The 19,358-nt window shown below is 58.0% G+C and overlaps 1 protein-coding gene across 5 annotated transcripts in view; it reads left to right on the forward strand.

Annotated features, from left to right (window-relative positions):
- Positions 1-19,358, forward strand: part of PACS2 (phosphofurin acidic cluster sorting protein 2) — a 214,643-nt gene that overhangs the window by 141,658 nt on the left and 53,627 nt on the right. The gene's annotated exons all lie outside the window — the stretch shown is intronic.

Here is a 19,358-nt window from a genome sequence, read left to right on the forward strand (position 1 = left end):
GGCGGGGCCTGGGTGGGGAGCGCCGCCGGGGACGGACTGGGAGCGGCGGGCGGAGCCAGGCAGGTGGGCGGGGGCCGGGAGGCTGTGGGCGGGGCAGGGCGGCCGGCGGGGCCTGGGTGGGGAGCGCCGCCGGGGACGGACTGGGAGCGGCGGGCGGAGCCAGGCAGGTGGGCGGGGGCCGGGCGGCCGGGGCGGGGCCGGCGGCTGTGGGCGGGGCCGGGCGGTGGGCGGAGCGCGCGCTCTTCCCGGAGTCCGCCGGCGGTCCTGGAGGCTCGCCCCGGCTCCCCGGCTTCCGCCTGACCGTGCGCGGCCGCCTGCGCCCCGGCCCCTGTAGCGTCCCCGCAGGGGCCCGCCGTGGCGGCACTTAGGGGCGCCTCTGGGTTCCCCTGGGCCCGACTCGCGACCCGCGCTCCGGCGCTGCAGGGGCGGCGCCCCCGGGCGGACGCGGACACGCGCGGGGCCGCGCTGCCCGGACCCTGAGGTCTGGGGGGTGGGGGACGCGGCCGCGCTCAGGCCCCCGGGACGCGCGCGCTCGCAGCGAGAAGCCGGCGGTCGGGTCGGCCTCGCCCCGGCGCAGCGCCCGCGGGTTGCACGTGGCCCGGGAAGCGGATTCCCGCAGCCCCCGGACCGGGCCGTCGCGAGCGCGGTCAGGACCGTGGGACACTGAACGGCCAAACGCCGGAGGAGGGGCCGCCCTGTCCCCCTGCGGGTGCTGAGCCGTGGCCGATCGCGCAGGGACTCCCCCGCGGCACGACCCCGCCGGGGGGCAGGCGGCCCAGCGCCCGCACAAGAGTCCAGCCGGGCCGGCCGGATGGCATCGGGCGAGAGCAGGTGCCAGCCGGGCTCTGTGCTGTGCGGGCCGCGGGCTGGCCTCTGAGCCTGGCCTTGCGTGGGCGCTCCGGCTCTCCCGCACCCGGCAGCGCCAGGCCCACTGCCCTACTGCGGCGCCGGGCATCAGGCCCATGCGGCCCATGCAGGTCCTGGGTGAGTCCCAGCCACAGGCAAAGATGCCTAAGAGGCCAGAGCCCGAAGAACTTATCTGAAAACCCTAAAGCACGGCCTTTTCTTCATAAAAATGTCTCACTCATGTCCAAAACAGGCAGACGATAGGAAAACGTTCCTGAAAAACCACCGGCCGCGCCGCAGCCGGTTGCCGTCCTGCGGGCTTGGCTCACCTCCCTCATGGGCCACCAGGGGAATGGCGGCGCTGCTGGGCTCACACCCGTCCCCTCCCTGCCTGCGTGGACGTGAGCCCGCCCCAGCCCCCAGCCCCCTCCACCCACGCGGATTTTGTGCTGCTCCTAAGCAGTGCGGTGGGGTGTCTGTGAGACACGCACACGCGCCATCCTCTTCCTCCTCAACACGGCTGGATTTGCTCACTGAGACCTTCTATTCGCCGCCGCTGCCGTGTCCTCGATGGCGCAAACTGCAGAGATAACAGAAAGTGGGAGATAACAGAGGGGATTCTGCATGGCATCTCCTGCTGAGGACGTGAGGCTGTTGCAGGGGTGAACCTCGTGTTCGTGGGCCCCCCCGCACGTGGGCAAACCCCACAAAAACCCCCGGGGTGCGTCTGGGGCTGCAGAGGTCGCACACCCTCCGCGCCCCGGGAGAACCAAGTGGGGTGGCTGTGGTCACTCTCTGACTCGGCCACGCCGGGTCCTGCAGGGAGCGGAGGGCCGCCGCCAGGCCCCGGCTGCTGCCAGTGTGGACGGGACACACTTGGGCGGGGGGGGGGGGGGCAGAAGGGAGATGTCCCCACAAGGACAGACAGCCGAAGGGGACGGAGCATTGGGACGAGCCCGAGACCGCAGCCATGGCGCCGGAGAAGCAGCCGGAGAGCTCTTCTCTCCAGCCGCCTGTCCCGCGTGCCTGCAGAGAGGCCGCGGGCCTCCAGACACAGGGCCCCTGCCCCGCCGACCCCGACAGGCCCCTGTGGGGAGCCGTGGGGAGCAGGGAGAGGAGGCGGTCGTCCCTGCTGGGCCCTGTGCTGGGGGGGGCATCTGGAGGGGAGCCCACCCTCTGGGACCTGGCTGCAGACCTCACAGGCCAGATGCACAGCCCTGAGGCGGGGGACAGGGAGAGGGCACGGGGGTGAACCCACGTTGTGGGGTCAGGTGGGGCACCGGGGAGCGGCTGGGCCACGGGCCCGGGAAGCAGGGCGGGCAGCAGTAGCCTGACCCTCATACAGAACTGAAGGCTGGGGTCCTTGCCATTCAGCTCTTTCAAGACATCCTTCCATTGTCTTCCTGCTCCCATCATTTCTGCAGAAAAATTCTGTGTTATCTCTTTCTGTTGCACCCAGAGGATAAGACACCAGTTTTCCTGGATGCTTGTAAATCTTGACCTTCAGGAGTTTTATTAGGATGTTCCTAGGTGTATTTGCTTTGTACTTATGCCAATTAAAATTCATAGAATGTCTTTAATCTACCGTTTTTGTTTTTCATCTTTTTAAAAAATTCTTGGCCAATATCATTCAAATATTGCTTCTGCGCCATCGTCTGGGAGCCCTCTGCTCTGGGTCGGGGCGACACCCAGGCCCCATTAGCAGCGGGCACCGTGCCTCCCGCACGCAGCTCTGGATCTGTAGTCTCCATCGCCCCTGCCCTGCCCCTGGGTATTTTCTACTCACCCAGGCTCCACTTCACAAATCCTCTTTTCTGCTCTCCAGAACCTGTGGTTGAAATCATCTACTCGGGGGAGGCCTGGGTGGCTCAGTGGGTTAAAGCCTCTGTCTTTGGCTCAGGTCATGATCTCAGGGTCCAGGTTCTCTGCTCAGCTGGGAGCTTGCTTCCCCCTCTCTCTCTGCCTGCTGCTTTGCCTACTTGTGATCTCTCTCTCTCTGTAAAATAAATAAAATCTTTAAAAAAAAAAAAACCTTAAAAAAATCCATTTCGTTGCTGACGTCACTTCTCCAGCGTGCGTCTGGTACTTTCTCTTCAGACCTCCGTTCCCTGAATAAATTCTCCCTTTTTTCCATTTGTTTTCTTGCACGTATTAACATTTTAAGGTTCGTTGCAGGGATTCTCCTATCTGGTGACCCATGGAGTCATGTTGACTGTTTATTCCTGGTTCGTGGGACCCTGTCTCCTGGCACACCTGATCATTTTGGGATAAATTAGGATCCCCCTGCTGGAAAACACTGAGGCTCGGGGAGACGTCTTGCAATTCAGAGAGAAATCATTGTTATTCTGCCACTCAGAGAGGGTAGGGGTCCGCTCCTTGATACAGTCAGGCACTGAGAGGGTTCCCGCTCTGTTTCGGGCTTGGGGAGGGTGCTCTGTTTTCTTGCTTGCAGGCATTGCCTCCTAGGGGCAGACCCCGAGCCCGAGGAGTCACCGGGGACCCCGGACCGTGCGGGGCAGTCCTGGACCTCCACCTCTGTGAGACTCCCCACACCTTGGCTTGCCTTCCCCCCCCAACCCCCGCCCCTTGACTTTTATTTAGGTCTTTCTTAATTTCTCCCAAAAATGCTTTTGGGTTTTGTTTACAGCTTGGTGGAGCTGTAGCAGGGATGGAATACCCACACGTAATGATGTGTCTGATTTCATGAGTTTCCCTTCCGGCTTCTTCTTCGGCCCAGGGGCCACTTGCTGGGTTTGGCGAGTGCTGCCGCCCATGACCACAGTCAACACCATGACCTTCCTCCTGCCCCACTTGCGTCCGCGGCTCTGGAACTGGCCGTTTCTGCCTTCTGTCTCGGGTCTCCGGAGGTTTCCCAGTGTTCCCGACCCTCTCCGAGAACCACAGTGGGTTCACTGGATCTCTTTAATGCTTTTGTTTTCTGTTTCACTGATTTCTACTCTTGGTGTATAATCAGTTCTTTCTCTGCCTGGTTTTGTAGGGGGGAGATGAGCTCACTGACACGGCTTCCTTGCTTTATGATGCAGGCCTTGCAGTGCTAGACATCTGCCTCTAACCACCACTTTAGTTGAATCCCACAAATTTCAACGTCTTCAGATTTCATTTTACTCAATCTGCTGTTTTTTCTACTTTCTCTCTCGATTTCTTGGTGGACCAAGGGTTATTCGGACGCCCAGTGTTGAGTTTGGGGAACGGGATGGGGTGGTTGGCTTCTGGACGCCCCACCTGTTACACTCCCTGGGCGCACACCCTCTCCGCATACGGCCACACTCAGCCCTCGCGGCCACACTGTGCGGCTGCAGACCCTGTTCCCTGCATTTCATGGAGCCCCTGAGAGTCAGAGGGGGGACAGCCCTAATCCACGTGCCTACAGCAGACAAGCCGGAATCCTGCCTGGATCCGCTGAATCTGTCCTCACTCTGGGAGCCGGCAGGGCTCACGGGCAAACTCCTGGAGGAGAGGGTGCAGAGACCCCCGGGGCCCTCCTGGCCCCTGCATGTGAGTGGGGAGTTTCGGGGAACACAGGGGCAGGGGTTGGGGATGGCAGCACCCACGAGGGCAAGAGGCTTGAAGAGTGTGGCTGGTTTGGGTGATGGGGAGAAGGGGGTGCCGTCAGGGCCAAGAAGATTTTTTTTTTTCATTTATTTATTTGACAGACAGAGATCACAAGTTGACAAAGAGGCAGGCAGAGAGAAGGGAGAGGAAACAGGCTCCCCTCCGAGCAGAGAGCCCGATGTGGGGCTCGATCCCAGGACCCCGAGATCACGACCTGAGCTGAAGGCAGAGGCCTAACCCACTGAGCCACCCAGGCGCCCCGAAGATTTTTTTTTTTTAAGATTTTATTTATTTACTTGACAGAGAGACACAGCGAGAGAGGGAGCACAAGCAGGGGGAGTGGGAGAGGGAGGAGCAGACTTCCTGCCGAGCAGGGAGCCTGATGCTGATGCGGGGCTTGATCCCAGGACCCTGGGACCATGACCTGAGCCGAAGGCAGAGGCTTATTGACTGAGCCCCCCCAGGCACCCCTGGGCCAAGAAGGCTCTGCTCAGACGGACCACAGAGCGAGTGAGCCACCCGAAGGTGGGTGCGGACACGAAGAACGGAGTCAGTGAGCGAGAACGCAGGGAAGCTGCCCCCTGGGGCACCTGTCAGGCCCCCCCCCGGGCGGCCCCCAGCAGCTGGCACACAGAAGATGCTCACTCAGCCCCTCGGATGGGCTGGGCCACAAGCTCAAAGGGCCAAGCATGGGGAGACAGAGGACATGACGCCCGCCCCCGAGCACCCACGAGGGCGCCCGTGTACGCAGGTTAGAGAGCAGAAGGCAGGCTGGGGAAGGGCAAGTGGTGCCCTCCAGTCAACCGTGAGGAGGGCCCTGGGTTTTCTCCTGCTCTCTCTGATCCCAGGGACACATGAGCAGCCAGGCTGGGCCCCAGCCGGGGGCTCAGGATGTGACAGTTCCTTGGAGGGGACCCCAGAAAGCAGCGTGGCCGTCAGACTGGGAAGCCACTGGCTTTAAGCTAAGCTGACCCGCCCAGGAGAGGAAGCAGAGAGAGTTTCCTGGCCTGGGAGCCAGCCTGGCCAGTCAGGTTCCAGGGCCGGGCGCCACAGATGGCCCCTCCTCGCAGCTTTCTGTGTCTGCCATGCCATTTCGTTAATTTTCTGCATTTTCTGATGCTTCGATGCCTTGTGGCCATGCAGATCCAGGGTCCGCTCATTCCTCGAGACAGTGAACTGCTGGCCTGGGCTCTCCTTTGATACACAAACCAACGACCCCTAGACAGATGCCGTCTGCCCCATGTCATTGCACACCTGCAGTCCAGGACACTATCCCTCTGCCCCGGTTGGCCCCAGGGCCAGGCTCCAGACCACTAGGGGCCACCCCTCCAGCCCAGAGACCAATCCTAAGGCTCCCATCACCTCCCCTTTCGACCCAGTACATGGCCATGGGCCAGTTCTCCAAACCCCCCTCCTGTCTGCATAATAGGGGTGATGGTCCCTCCATCCTCATATTTTGTAGGAGCACTTGGGGGAGCAACCAATATCCTACGGACACTGGTTTTGTTTTCAGACAGCTCAGAAGACCCCCTCCCTCTCCGTGAGGCTTGGTGCGGCTGCATCCATCCTCCTCCACGGGAGCTGAGGGCCAGGGCATGCATCCCCATGCTGAGACCCAGCACAGTCACCCACCTCTGCAGCTAGATCAAGAACTGGGCTTCTCAGGATGTCCTGATGTCTCCAAGCCTCAGCTGAATCCAGTGACCCAAACACACGTTCCCAGAAGGGAAGGGCCTGGGGAGAGGGGCCATCACGGTGGAGACACAGCCCCTGAGCTGGATCATCTGGATTAGCCGGGCGACGGTGCGGCATGAGTCGGTAGAACGCTCGGATCCCGATTCCCAGACTCCCAGTCTACTTACATACAAACACGTGATTTCCCGGTCCAGAGGGTAGGGCGCCCGCTGCTTACCTACTGGAGACACAGGATCTGTGCCTTGGACAAGGGTGATGCCACACCCGCTCTCCCCACCTCTGCCCTGGTCTCAGGCCGTGTCTGGCTCAGAGCTGTGCCATCCCCCACCTCTGCCCTGGTGCCAAACCCAACGTCCTGCGCCCACCGCCATCCGGCCCACCTGCACTTCTTCGACTGAAGAAACACCTTTGCTGGCTCCCAGGGGGCTCCGTCAGTTAAGTGTCTGCCTTTGGGTGAGATCAGTCCTGGGATCCAACCTGCGTCTGGCTCCCCGCTCGGTGGGAAGCCGGCTTCTCCCTCTGCCTGCCTGTTCCCCCTGCTTGAGCTCTGTCTCTGACACATAAGAAGAAAGAAAGAAAGAAAGGAAGACTGTTGCCTTCAGATCACCAAGATCATTTTTGCTAATTGTAAAACATTAGGAAAATAAAGAAAGCCCCAAGGAAAACCAGAAGTCAGCCCCACAGCCGCTGAGCTGCCCTGAGCTGGGCGGGTGGTTCCGAGGTCCAGCGGCCGCTGCTCTCCTGCCTGCAGCGGCTTATCCGGGAGCACCCTGCAGTCCGGGAGCACCCTGCGGACGCCTGTTTCAGGGCCTCGCGGTTTCCTTCTCCAACATTTACCTGCTGGAGTGGCAAACGGTGACGCTGTCTCCACTGCGGGAAACACAGGAAGGGTTAAGGTTTAGACACAAGGGTGGTCTCGCTCTCAGGGCCGAGAGCAGCCAGGGCAGAGGCAGCAGGCGTGCGTGCCTCCTTCTTCCGTGCCCTGTGCCCAAACCCGGGACGCACTGTGCGCTCGGCTGTGCATGCCGCTGTTTCCCACGTGATGTGCACAGAGCATCTCCCCATCGGGACAACTTCAAGGGTGTCCATTCTGCTGGGGACCCTATGCACCCCCATGCTGACACGTCCTCGGCTGTCAGACGTTCCTCTACCCGAATTCTGCTCTTTGAAATGTCACCCGCGCCACTTCCCCTCCCCCTGCTGACATTCCCTGTGTTGCCTGAAGACACCCGAGACCCGCAGCTGAGCCACCCTGCAGAGGGCTGCTTGCTCAGGCCCCGAGCGGCCGCCTGCACTAAGGAGTGCGGTGGACACCTGCCGTGAGCAAAGTGAGACACCACGGTGTCCTGGTGACCAGAGGTCCACATTTAGTCCATGCTCACGTGTGTCCAAGAGCCGGGGAGAAATGAATCTTTTTTTAACTTGCAATTTTTGATTCTGGTGCCAGTGAGCAATGCAGTGTCTCTACCCGACATCTGTTTTGTTTGTTTGTTTGTTTATTAGACATAGAGACACTGAGGGGGAGAACATTAGCAGGCGCCCTGCTGAGCAAGGAACCTGACATGAGGCTTGATCCCAGAACTCCGGCCGGGATCATGACCTGACCCGAAGGTTAAGCCACTGAGCCGCCCAGGTGCCCTCCATCCGACATCTTTTGTGAATCTTCTGCTGCTTTTCTGATCTTTTCGCACTGGGACCTTTGAACGGCCTCGGAGATTTGCATGATTCCTTTAGATACTGGGTGTTACCTTGGCAAGAAAGCACTCTTGTTTGTTGAGGGAGCGGGAGCTGCGGTGGGGGCCCTTTGTGTGGCTGCTTTCTCCGGGCCTGGGAGGAGCCCAGCCAGAGGGCACCCGACGCCCAGCCAGCGGTCGGCTTGGTCTGCTGGCTTCTGACGTCGGAGCCGGCACAGTTGCCCTCTGTGTTCAGTGTCCAATTCATGTGTGTGCACTGCAGAGGAAACAGGAACCAAAGACAAGCAAAAAGGAGGAATCGAATCAAGTGAATGCCCAGGACGCAGGTGCTTTCTCAACACGTCGGATCCATCTCTAACCCGAGCACATGTCCTCTACACACATCTCCTGCCTGGAAATACCTGTTCCACCTGCCCACGTGTTCGTTAGCCAAAGATGGCGCCGTGGATTCGGTTTTTAGGCATCTGCACACATAGGGTTTCCCACGGCTGGCTCGCGTTTGCCACGTCTGCCGGCCAGCTGTGTGACCTAACTGCACCCTGCTCTGTGATCCTGGAAGGCCCCCGCCGGGAGGCAGGCTGGCTGGGTCTGCAGCTCGTTCCCTACTGGGCTGACGTCGACCTCGGGGCCGCTGGCAAGTGTCGCTGAGGGGTGCTGCCACACGCACGGCCTTCTGACCGGCCTCCAGCGGTTCCCGGATGGGGGTGCTGATCCTTCCAGGTGCTCGTACCCACCCCCCACACCAGCACCAGCACAGGGACCCTGGCGAGGAACAGGAGCATCTCTCGCCTGCGACTCCGGCTGGTCCCCACCGTTGGCAGGGGCACCTTTCCCAGCCTCTCCGCGGCTCCTACTCATTCGCGGGGGGCTAGCGTACTGGGGACCACAGACACATTTCCCCCAGTCACCGTCTCACTCTGCAGACAGTGGGTTTGGCCATGGACACCTCGGACACGTCCAGCCCTCAGCCAGGAATGTCCTTCGGTGGTGCTACACTAAGAGAGCCCCCAAGCCTGGAGGTGGCTTTGCTGTGCTTCACGGGGAGGTCCATCTGGGTCTCCCGCTGGCGTTTTGTCCGGGGAAGGCTGATATCTGATTGTCCTGCGGGCGGCGTGAAGAGAGCCCGTCCACCTACTTGCCCTGCCCTCTTCGTCTCCTTGTGGATTCCAGCACGGTTGTGGCCCTGGCTATTTCGGAAGACACTCACACATTGGTTAGGAAAACTGGTCTCCTCCAAGGTGTGGTTCCAGTGCTGACAACGAGCTCCAGCTTCACTCGTGCACACCCGTGAGCTTGGCTGACGGCGCGGCATGGCAGGCCCCGTGTCTCCGCTGAGAGGACTCAGGACGGCCCTCCAGGACAACCAGCTCTCCTTCCGGCAGGGCCTGTCAGCAGCTTCCCAAGGTCCTGTGGCAGTCCGAGGTCTCCAGAGACACGGACCCCCACGAAGCACGTGGACAAGGAGATTCTCTACGAGATCGTGTGATGAAGACCTGGCTCTGTGACCACGGGGCCTGAGAGTCCCACGATCTGCCGTCCCTGAGCCGTGGCGCGGGGGAGCCCGTGCTGTGACGCAGCCCGAGTCCCGAGGCCAGAGAACCAGGGGAGCCCAGGGTGTGAGTCTCGGTCCGAGGACAGGATGGGGGGGAAGCATCTCCCCTCAGCGATGAGGCGGGAAAAGGGGGCACATCTGCCCTTCCGCCACCTTTAGTTCCACCCGGGCCCTGGACCGGGCGGGGCCCAGCACCCTGGGACGGCACCCCCTTCACCGAGCCCCCCCACCCACATGCCCCAGGGGGAATGTCGGACCCGGGCGCCTGTGGCCAGTTGTGCCGACACACAAAGGGGTCCCCACCCTCCTCCGTCACCGTCTTTGGATCCGTCTCCTCACTGAGAAACAAGGTGTCGCTGACACACAGTCACATAGTCCTTCACAAGCCGGGCACATGCCCGTAGTGTCCACTGGAAAGCTGAGAAAGGGGGCTTCCCCTCTGGGGGTGGGTCTTGTGTCCAGCCCTCAATGGAAGGCTCTGTCCCAAGGGAGAGGTGAGAACAGATGCGGGTCCCACCCAGCTCTCGCCACAAGATGCATTTTGTTGTGTTGTTCGCTCTTTGGGGGACGGACGGACCTTCCCTTAACTCCCGGAGCATGGAACAGTCCCAGAGCTTTCTGGGTTTCCTCCTGCGTTTTGTCAGAACATAACCAAATTCTCTTAATAGTGACAATACAAGTTCCTCCTTCCCATAGCCCTTACTAACGTTTTAGGGAATAACTGACTGTTTTAATCAGATGCTGGTAATGCTTTGCCACATATATGGTGTTGGTCTAAATGCACCGCAGGGACACCTGGGTAAACACGTTATAGTATTTCCACATCACAGACACCAAAAGGCTAATGAAAGCTACACTCCAGAGAAGCAGTCAAGGATATAAAAAATGCTCGTGGTGTGTTATTAGGTGAAAAAAACCCAGTCCGTATACTTCAGCCCAGATTTTGGAGAAAAAAAAAGTATATATGTTGAGAAAGAGATGGTAGAGGTACAGCCCTGAAGCTGCCCGAGGGACAGCGGGCTGTCGGTTCTCTTTCTCCCCCTTTTATGTCACTCTGTGCCTCCAGTGCAGTGGCTCGAGATGATGGCAGCACATGACGGAGCAGAAGAACCAGCATCCCTGAAATGTCTACACTGCCCTGAGCAATCTGCACTTTCTATGCCATCCCGATCAAAATTGCCAACAGCATTTTTCATGGGGCTGGAATAAACAATCCTAAAATGTGCAGGGAACCACAAAAGACCCCGAATAGCCAAAGCAATCTTGAGAAAGAAAAGCAAAGCTGGAGGCATCACGATTCTGGATTTCAAGTTCTATATATTACAAAGGTACAGTGATCAAGACAGCATGGTACTGGCACAAAAACAGACACACCGATCAAGGGAACAGAATAGAGAACCCAGAAGGGAGCCCATAGTTATACGGTCAATTTATCTTCAACAACGCAGGAAAGAATATCCAAAGGGAAAAAGACAGCCCCTTCCAGAAATGGTGTTGGGAAACTGGACAGCCACATGCAGAAGAATGAAACCGGGCCACTCTCTTACACCACACACAAAAATAAATTCCAATTCAATGAAAGACCTAAGTGTGTGATAAGACGCCATCAAAATCCTAGAGGAGAACACGGGCAGTAACCTCTTCGACATCAGCTTACACATTCTCACCAAGTATGTCTCCTGAGGCAAAGGAAGCAAAAGCAAAACTGAACTATTGGGACTTCAACAAAACGAAAAGTTTCTTCACAGCAAAGGAAACAGTCAACAAAAGTAAAAGACAACTGACAGAATGGGAGAAAACATAGCCAATAAAGGATTAGTAATCAAGATCTATAAAGAACTTATATAACTCAACACCCAAAAACCCAAATAATCCAATTTAAAAATGGGTGAAAGGCATGAACAGACACTTTTCCAAAGAAGACGTAAAAACGGCCAACAGACACATGAAGAAGGGCTCCACATCACTCGGCATCAGGGAAACACAAATCCAAACCACAGTGAGAGCCCACCTCACACCAGTCAGAATGGCTAAAATCAGCAAGTCAGGAAATGACAGATGCTGGCGAGGATGCGGAGAAAGGGGAACCCTCCTACACTGTTGGTGGGAATGCAAGCTGGTGCAGCCACTCTGGAAAAACAGAATTACCCTATGATCCAGTAATTGTACTACTACTGAGTATTTGCCCCAAAATACAGAAACACTAACTCACAAGCATACATGCTTGTGTGTATAGCGGCATTATCTACAACAGGCAATCTGTGGAAGCAGCCCGAGTGTCCCCTGATACATGAGTGGGTAAGGAAGAGATGGTGTAGACAGACAACAGAGTATCATCCAGCCAGAAGAAGAACAGAACCTTCCCATTTGGAGCAGCACAGGTTAGATGGAGCTGGAGAGTATGAAGGAAGTCAGGCAGAGAAAGACAAAGACTAGATGATTCTGCTCATATCTGGAACTTAAGAAACAAAACATCGAATTAAACAGGAGGAGAACAGGAAAAGCAGAGTCACATAGAGAGAAGAGACAGCTGTCCGCCGGAGGAAGGGGAGACAAGGGAAGGACTGAGAGCGCGCCGCCCACGAGAGCACCGGGGACTGTACGGAACGCAGGACCGCTGCATTATACACCCGAAACATAATACTGCTTCTTAATGTAACGTACTGGAACTAAAATAAAACAATAAAAATTCGGGGGAAAAAACACAGTGGCAGCAGGGCATGTAGACTGGACAGGAAGGTGAGCACAGTATCTAAATGTAGAAAATCCTGAAGAGTCCCTAGAGAAAGTACCAGAACCACCATCTCCAGAACCTTTGTTTGGGTAAAGAGTTCATGAATCTGGCACCAAAACCATAAAGGAAACAACTGACTCGTTGAACTTCACCAAAATTTGAAACTTTGCTTTTCCAAAAACAGCATTAATAAGATGAAAATACAAGCCACAGATTGGAGAAATTGCAAATTACAGTCTGACGGATAGCTCCTTTCCAGAATAGAGAAAGAACTCTTACGATTCAGTAACCCAAATGTGAGCATCCCAGCTAAGAGATCTGAGACATGTCAGCAAAGAAGCACACAAAGGGCCAAGAAGCACAGGAAGAGACGCTCAGATCATCGTTCGTCGGGGAAGTGCACGTCAGACCACAAGGAGATAGTGTTTGGCGACCACAGTACAGTGGAAAAGACAGACAGCGAGTGCGGCGGCGGACGAGAAGCAGCAGGAGCCCTCTCGGACTGCTGGTGGAAAGGGAAAATGGTGACGTCACTCTGGAAGAAGACCGCCGTTTCATCGAGTTTCTTGAGGACTCTCGCTGGTCAAGAGTTCGCCTACTACGGAGCTGCTCTTGCAGGAGTCCGCCCAAGGGAAAGCCCGGGTCCCCACGAAGACGTTCACGGATGTTCACGGCGGCCTTCGTCCTTGTAGTTGCCGCTGGAAGCAAACCCACGTCCTCCAGCCGGTGAGCGGACGGGCAGAAGGCGGCACATCTCTGCGACGGGACAGCGCTGGGCTGGTCGTCAGAAGAACAAAGCACTCCCAGGGCCGCGGGAAGGAACCACAGGAGCCCCTCGCTGAGTGAGAGGGTCACCTACCGTCTACTTCCATTTGGGAGAAACGTCCAGAAAAGGCACATCTATGGAGACAGAAAGCAGGTGGTGGTTGCAGGGGCTGGAGAGAACAGAAGGGACTGCCAGTGGGCATGGGGAGGGGTCGGGGTGCTGAGAAAGGCCTAAAGTTGGTGGTGACGGTTGCACAACTTGACAAAGGTACACAGAGATCGTTTGATCGTCCCCTCTCAATGGGTGGGTTCTGGTCCACGTCCTTAAGCGGATGCCACACCCAGTGCAGAGCCCGGTGTGGGCTCAACCTCGACAGGCTGAGATCAGGACCTGAACCGACATCATGAGTCAGATCCTTAATCCACTGACCCGCCCAGGTGCCCCACGGGTTCTGTTACGGCTAATTCTATGTTAGTGAAGCTGTTCGAAAGAAAAGCCCCCAAGGATGCTCCCTCTCCTGGCCGGAAGGAGAGGAGGGATGGGTGGCCATTGGTGGGAGGAGCCAGGGGCCTTCAGGAAAGGGTGGGAGCCTCCGGTCGCTGCAAAGTGAGAGGGACCTGGCAGTGGACAGAGTGGACGGACAGAGGCCGTGGCCTGTGCAGACATAAAGTCTCCTTCCTAGCCAAGACTGCCACCATCAGAGGAAAGCGGGGGCTGTCCTTTGCTCATTTTCTGCTGGAGGAGGGACCTGGTGCGCGATCTGGGATCTCGGGCGGCGGGCTTGACATGGTGGGTTTGGGGGCGAGGATAACTCCAGAAAGGTGCTTGGCGCGGGAGGAGGGAGTAAGCTCTTCTCCAGACGCTTGTGCTGCTCCTGCCGACCACAGGGCACCCCGATGTCTTTGTTTGACAACCTTTGTGTTTTGTCCTGGGAAGTGAAGCATCTGTTACAGGGCGTTCAACGCTCTTGGGACAGGATTTGTTTGGAGGGGAGAAGCTTCCGGAAAGTAGACCATCACGGGTCCTGCGGGAGCTCAGGCAGCAAGACCTGTGAAGCACGAGGTTCCTAGCCATGGCCGAAGGAAAACAATGACTCCGGGCCCTTGCCCCCTCCCCGGGGGTTTGCCGGCCTCTGCGGTGTAGACCCTCCCACGTGGCCGACTTCCAGCTGCCCAGGGGCGCTCCGCACGTGAGCTCAGGGAGTGCAGCCAGCGGCATTTTCGCCAGACGCAAATACACGAGGAGCACAGAGCGTCCTAAGAATGCATTATGCTTAGCAGCACGACTCCGGTGTGTTTATCACCTTTATATTTCATGATTATAAATTTATATAATTTAATTTTTTTAAAAGATTTTATTTATTTATTTGACAGAGAGCGATCACAAGTAGGCAGAGAGGCAGGCAGAGAGAGAGGGGGAAGCAGGTTCCCCGTTGAGCAGAGAGCCCGATGCGGGGCTCGATCCCAGGACCCTGAGATCATGACCTGAGCCAAAGGCAGAGGCTTTAACCCACTGAGCCACCCAGGCGCCCCAGTATATAATTTAATTTTTAATACTGGCTGTGAAACGGGGGTCCTATCTTTTGCAGATTTTTCTACTTGGTTCTTTTTTTTACTTACTGATTTGCAAGAGCTCTTTAGGGGTTAAAAAAATTCTTTTGCTATATCTTTTGCAAATTTTCCAAGTTTGTGGTCTTTTGGCTTTTTTTCGGAACATGAACAAAATGGTGAGTCTCCTCTTTTAGGGCTTTGTGGTTGGCTTATAAAAACCCTGCTTACTAAAAACATATAAAGCGTTCTTTCCAGTTTTTTTCTAGAGCCTTTATTGTTACATGTTTCAAGATTAAATTCTTGCTCCGTCTGGAATTTATTTTGGTGTAAAAAGCGAGGTAAAGATTAAGTTGTTTTTGTTTTTTTTGAGTCCAGCCTGTCGTCCCACAGCATTTTGGGGGGAACCCATCTTTCCCTGATAATCCCCGTGCAGCTGTGTCCACCCCCTGAGTTCCTGAGTGCCTGAGGCCCATTCTTGGCTCTCAGTGCCCCCCCCCCCCCCCGCCCCCAGCTGGTCCCTACTTCCTGACACCCGTCACTCCATCCTTTAGGTCAATGCAGCCCCGCCTCCCTCTTCTGCAAACGCGTCCTGGCCATAGGCTCGCACTCAGTGTCCCGCGTACATCTGAGAATTAATGGGACGACATGCAAATCGACATTTTGTGTAGGTCACAGTTCAGGTTCAAGTTAGGACTGAGTAAACCTCTCTTATTTTCCTCCGCAGAATTTTAACACTTTCTAACTTTGACCAAGTTTGTTCCCAGGTATTTTATTTTGCTTCTGCTCCTCTGAACAGGATCCCAGCTTCCCTGCCGGTGTTTTGGGGGATGGGTCGGCACCCCTTGGCTCACCGTCTCCTCCTCCGTGAGCTCCTCCTCACCCACCTGGCCACTCAGCAGATGTGCAGGGAGCTACTCCCCCTACCGAGTAGGGGTCCCTTGTCTCTGGGCTTCTAGGTGGGTCAGCCTTCGGGGGCTGCTCAGGGCCCTGCCGCTCCCTCGGTCCAGGTGTCTAAGACTCGCCCTCCCCGCCCCTTGCTCCAGGTGGAGTGCTCGCTGGAAGCACTTTCCCAGGTACGCCCTGGTCTCTATCAACTCGGGCCCACTGAGACCGCCAGCTGTCACCGGCTGCACGAGCAACATGGTGGCCGCCCAGTTGGTGGGCGCCCGCACCCTCACCTCCCGCGTCCAGCCTATTCGCGCGTTAAAACCCGCAGTCATACCCGCCCCCCCCCCCCCCCCCCCCGTCCATCCCCCCCAGGGTCTCCTCCACCCACTTTGGCCTCCGGAGCCCCCTCTCCCCAGAACGACCGGGCTGCCGCGGAAGCAGGAGCGAGCGGCCCGTCCCCGCCGTGGGAAGTCTGTGGAGGTAGCCCACTTGGGGGGAGAGTGAAGCCCCCGGCTGTGGCCCACTTGGGGGGAGAGTGAAGCCCCCGGCTGTGGCCGATGGGCTCCTCCCCTGCCCCTCCGCCCGCCTCCCTGCCCAGCACCGGCTCTGGCTGGGCCCTCCATGCTCTGTCTGCTCTCCTGCTCCAAAGCTCTGTCCCTGCTCGGCTGACGCGTCCCGGGGTGAGAGGGCCTCCACGCACTCCCCCGACTCCGTCACCCTGTTCCTGTTGCTCCGGAACCGCGGGTGAATGCATCAGACACCTTCATACCTGCCTCCACACCTTTCTCCTCTCTTCCCGGATTTCTGTCCGCGCTGCAGCCCCGTGAATTTCTCCGGTCTCCCGCTTCACCGATTTCGCCTTCAGCAGACCCTGATCTACTGTCGTAACCCATTCACCGACCCTTCCAGACTCTCCCGTCTCACCCCCCCCCATACTGCCCCCACCCACAAGTGCCGCGTTTTTATGTGTAGGCTGACCTTTCAGAGTCCCTGTTTGGGAGAAGGTAAGCTCCCCGAGGATAAGAGCTCTTCTGTGTTTTCTTTCCTGTGTTCTCGGGGTTTGAAACTGGCTTGATCATCATTTATTAAGTGAACAAATGAGCCAATATCTGAATCTTTGGCCTCAACCGTGAGAGGGTTCCCTGCCATGTGCTGCGCGGTGGAGGCTAACGGCTCAGGAGCGGCAACAGACGGGTAAGTGGTGCTCTGAGCTTGTGCACCAAGAGCCCACTCCCCACGAGTCCTCCTGGAGTGTCTCAGACACACCCCGGGGGCTAGCAGCCCACCTTCCCAGTCACACGATCCCCTGTGCACCTGCCCTGCATCAGGAGGCTGCCTGTGTCCCTGGCGACCACTCTTCCTCTCCCTGTAGGAGGCCTGCTCCCCTGGCTGCTCCTGGAGGCCTGCTGTGCCTTCTGTGCCAAGAGTTTCTGTGCCCACCTCGGCAATGTGGCTCGGGCACACCACTGTTCCAACCAGAAAGGTGTTTGGGACGCAGGCCACGTGCAGGAGTTTCAAAGTCCTGTCCTCCTGCCGGGAGCAGACACTAGACAAGCACTGGTTCCAGCAAGGGTGGTCTCCTCAGCCTGGCTCCTGGGAAGAGCAGAGAAGGCTGGCAAAGCTGCCGGCTGGACCAGGCAGAGGTCATCCAGCTGGCCAGTGCCCGGGTCCTACAGGAGACCACCTACCCGAGAGGCTGAGCTGTCCCCCTGATGCTGTGTTGGGGTATAACACCCGTGAGCACAGCAGAGGTCTGCTACCAGCACGCCCTCTGTTGCCAACTGTGCCCATGATCCTGTGTCTCTTCTGAAGGAAAGATGCATGCCCAGTTCCTGGACCAAGGGGAGCCTGGCAGCCCCCTCACCCATAAGGGAACCTCTTGCCAGCAGGGTCCACACCTGCCCGGTGCCTCATCATGTTCCCACACCTGGGTGGTCTAATCTTAAGTCGGGCTGAAGAGATGAATGAGTTTCCAAAGAGCCAGAAGTCTGTACTGTCCAAGCAGAAACCCCAGAGCCCTCACCTGCAGGCAGAGGGGCTCTCAGTGATAGTGGGGGGGTGGATAAAAGGGGCTTTGAGCCTGACCCTTCCTGTCTGCGACACAGCATGAGTCCATCACACCAGTTGGAAACCCGAGGCTTTAATTCATTTTAAAAAACGGTGGCAGACCAGGAAAGTTCCAGCCGACTGTCAGTTCCTCAGGAAAGGTCGTCACGGAGCCCTTCTGGAGTTCCAGGGTTCTGGACAACCAATCCTCGAGGATTCCTCCCCAACCACACCCAGCCGCCCCGGCTGTCCAGAGAAGTTCCTCTTGTACTAAGTTCCTGTCTATAAAGATGCAGCCGCCATAAAGCATTCGGGGTGTGTGTGTGTGTGTGTGTGTGTGTGTGTGTGACGGCATGCCAGGCTTACACGGAGGGACGCCCTCCCAGCTCCGAAGGCACTCATCCTGGGACAGTCCACAAGTGGAAGATGAACACAGACTCATTTTCAACTCTGAGAATAACAATGCAAATAACAGCTTCTGCCAAAAAGTATCTCTGATCACCACTGTAGAAAACTTGGAAAACCCAAAAAGCCACAATCTCATCCCCATGAACACTGTGGTGTTCATACCCCTGCTTTAAAAAGCTGCACAGACAGCGTCACAGGTAGAGGGCACAGGGTGGGGTGTTCTGTCTCTGCCTCCCTGACTAAAGCATTTAAGAATTTCCACCATGGTGCCCACCAGGGGTGGCCCTGGGTCAGACGGTGGGACTCACACCCGGGTCCCCTCCCATAGCAGCTGCATAACGTCCGTGCCTCAGTTTCCTCAGTAGTCAAATGGGAATGGGGACAGGACTGTCACATCCCAGAATGGCTCGTAATGCTGGGAGTGTGCGGCTTTACTAGAATGACTGGTGTCAAGCCTCCATGTGCTTGGCGTGGTCACCTCATATTTCCTCACATGGCCCCCACCATATTCCTTGCCTGGGCGCGACGCTGGCACACATGGACCTGGAGTGTCAGGCAGCGCTGAGGTCAAGGGTTGTCTATCTCCTGCCCGCCCACCAAAGGCTGCCTGTCCTCACCAGGGACTGCCGCGTGCTCCCTGAACACGGTCACGTTCCCTTCCCCACCTCATAGGCAGGAGGGCCCCAGGCGCTCTGCCGGGCAGGCCCAGCTCTCTGTGACCATACCCAGTACGCAGTCAGCTGGTTGAGGACACACAGGCCCTCTGGGCTTTCGCCGAGCCACCCCTGGGGGCAGGAGCGTGTACAGAACACAGATCCTGTTGTTCTCTCCCAAGTGTGGCCTGGCTGTTTGCAGCTGCAGAGCGAGCCACAGCTGGAGGGCCCGGCCTGGCAGGGAGGCAGCGGCATGGGGTCCGCAGCGGCACCCCAGATGGCGGAGCCCCAGGCCTGGAAGAGGAGGGTTTGCTTGGACGGGACTTGTTTCAAGCAAACCACCTGTGCACGACAAAACACAGACAGGGAAGGAAAGAGAGCAAGTGGGCAGTAACAGTGCGGATGCCAAGAAGCAGACGTCAGAAAGGCTTGTCCCACCTCCCAGGGCAGCAACTGGTGACCGACCAGAACCACCGCCAGAAGGATGGGGCAGGACACTTTTCCCTGGGCCCCCACATCTAGATGGCCTTTCTCGGGGGCCTTTCCCCACCTTCCCTGACCCGCGGGCCCAGTGGGTCGCCCTGGTCACGGCCTCCCACCCGCCTGGGTCCCCAAGGGCACGGCGAGCCCGGGGGCCAGGAGCCGCCCCGCCCCGCCCCGGAGGCTTGCGGTCCACGGTCCCACTGTCCACGGTCCCACTGCCGGGCGGCCGGGGCTCGCGGGGAGCGCGCCGCGGCGGGGGCCGGCCGAGGGTCAGCCGCACGCCCCGGCCGGTCGCGGCGCCCCGGCGGCCCCGCACGCAGGACCCCCGGCCGCGGTCCGCCAGGGCCCGGGGTGGGGGGCGGGGGCACCCGAGGCCCGCGGTGGGGGCGCGGGGGGCGCACGGACACTCTGCGGGGTCGGGGAGCCTCCGGGGACCGGAGGGGCGTCGGTTCCGGGCACCCCGAGGGCCG

Source organism: Mustela nigripes, chromosome 13 (assembly GCF_022355385.1).
Source record: "Mustela nigripes isolate SB6536 chromosome 13, MUSNIG.SB6536, whole genome shotgun sequence".
Taxonomy (NCBI): Eukaryota; Metazoa; Chordata; class Mammalia; order Carnivora; family Mustelidae; genus Mustela; species Mustela nigripes.